The sequence below is a fragment of the Schistocerca americana genome, unplaced genomic scaffold (assembly GCF_021461395.2).
Source record: "Schistocerca americana isolate TAMUIC-IGC-003095 unplaced genomic scaffold, iqSchAmer2.1 HiC_scaffold_1665, whole genome shotgun sequence".
Lineage (NCBI taxonomy): Eukaryota > Metazoa > Arthropoda > Insecta > Orthoptera > Acrididae > Schistocerca > Schistocerca americana.
The window spans coordinates 12,501-15,000 of NW_025725753.1; positions in this window are offsets into that span (position 1 = coordinate 12,501).

Sequence of the window (2,500 nt, forward strand, 5' to 3'; positions counted from 1 at the left end):
AACCTATGTTGCGCCTTAACCTAACCTATGTTGCGCCTTAACCTAACCTATGTTGCGCCGTAACCTAACCTATGTTGCGCCTTAACCTAACCTATGTTGCGCCTTAACCTAACCTATGTTGCGCCTTAACCTAACCTATGTTGCGCCTTAACCTAACCTATGTTGCGCCTTAACCTAACCTATGTTGCGCCTTAACCTAACCTATGTTGCGCCTTAACCTAACCTATGTTGCGCCTTAACCTAACCTATGTTGCGCCGTAACCTAACCTATGTTGCGCCTTAACCTAACCTATGTTGCGCCTTAACCTAACCTATGTTGCGCCGTAACCTAACCTATGTTGCGCCTTAACCTAACCTATGTTGCGCCTTAACCTAACCTATGTTGCGCCTTAACCTAACCTATGTTGCGCCTTAACCTAACCTATGTTGCGCCTTAACCTAACCTATGTTGCGCCTTAACCCAACACACGTTGGGCCTTAACCCAACACACGTTGGGCCTTAACCCAACACACGTTGGGCCTTAACCCAACACACGTTGGGCCTTAACCCAACACACGTTGGGCCTTAACCCAACACACGTTGGGCCTTAACCCAACACACGTTGGGCCTTAACCCAACACACGTTGGGCCTTAACCCAACACACGTTGGGCCTTAACCCAACACACGTTGGGCCTTAACCCAACACACGTTGGGCCTTAACCCAACACACGTTGGGCCTTAACCCAACACACGTTGGGCCTTAACCCAACACACGTTGGGCCTTAACCCAACACACGTTGGGCCTTAACCCAACACACGTTGGGCCTTAACCCAACACACGTTGGGCCTTAACCCAACACACGTTGGGCCTTAACCTGCTCTGTAATTGTCATACGACGCGTTAAATTAGTGTAGTGTTGCCTAACTGCAACCCCCGCAATATAGTTTGCTACTCGCACTGCCCGGTCCCCAGAGTATCGCTTCATGTTAAACACCTTGCAGCTATACACTGTAATGCGGATGGCGGCAGGACGTACATGCTCAATGCCCTTCGCAGTTGTTCATTGGCATTCGCATGGCGAAGCACAGCCTACGTTGTGGTACGGCTTGTGGCAACTGTCCGCTGATGTTGTACGTCCAAATCACACACTGTACCGCACATTGGTCCTCATGTACTGAATGATACATCGTGGTACATGTGTGACCGTACCACGACTGCGCCAACAACGGCGAACCATACGGTCCAAATATTGTGCACTCAGCTACGTGTCGTCTCCCTATAAGAGCTGGATTGCAGTATGGTATGCCGTGGATGGCGATCAGCATGAGCCGTCTGTTGATGTAGTGGCGCGTGTTGTCAGACGTAGTCGTCTCTTCTCACACACCGTGATAGCATGGTGCACTGCGTTCCACATCTGCGACATGCGACAGAGGCCGGTTGACAGTCGTTCGCGCAATGGACATCGCATACGTACGGGGGCCACCTTCCACGTGTTCGCGAAGCGTGCACATGTTGTTGCGTGTATGTGGGCAGACATAGTGTGTCGTGACACCTGACACAGGCATGCAACAATCGTTGAATTTGCAAATGGCGATGGACGTCTACGTTTGCTGGTGACGTTACGCAAATGAAGAACTGGTAAACCGTTGTGGTGCGGTTGTTCTCGCTAGAGGTGAATCAGTGATGGCGACGATCGGTTGAGCTACCAACCGGTTGTTTCAGCGATACCCACCATGCCCACGAACGTGAATGGCATGTGGGTGTGAAGCGATACGCGGCGGTGGCTGGGTGGGACCGTCCCCGGCCGGTGAGGGGGGGCCTTCCGGCGTGCTGGCCGCGCGGTGCGTGGGCGCACGCGCTACAGCCGGCTGGTGGGGGCGGCCAGTGGCAGGCGCGCCGGCCGACGGAGGCGGCAGGCGGCGCAGCTGCGCGCCGGCGCACCCTGCACGCGGCGCCGTGCGGCCAAAGTAGGTCCTCGCGGGCCCGGTGCGAAGCGCGGTGGACATCTGCAGTGTGCTGGTCCGATTGAGGACTGTGTGCGCTGAGGATGCGCCGCCGCCCGGCGCTCGGCGCCGCGACGCCGTCTGCTGCTCGGTCGCCTCTGCGGTTCTCGCAGGTGGATTGTATCGCAGCTGTGCGGACGTGTTGGCGCGTGCGCTGTGCTGGGAGAGTTCGCTTCGGCACCCAAGTGGGGCTTTTGTCCTTCTGTGGCGCTGGCGTTGGAGCTGCCGGCCACCGTAGGTGGCGCGTGTTGTCTCCCGCCGGCAATGCCACGACAGCACGCTCCCGGGCCTCTGTCGGCAGCGGCAAGCTCAGTTGGGAGCACGGGTGGTCGCACCTAAAGCGTCTACTCGCCAAACTCCGGGCGATTGCGCCTCTCTCGAACCCGACCAAGTACTTAGGACGGCGCTGCGCGCCGCCGGGACCTGAGAGGGTTTCGAGGTGTATTGTGCAGGGGAGCTCAGCCTCCTCCTGTTTGCAGAATAATTGAGCGGACGCTTGCGTGTTCGCGCGGGCC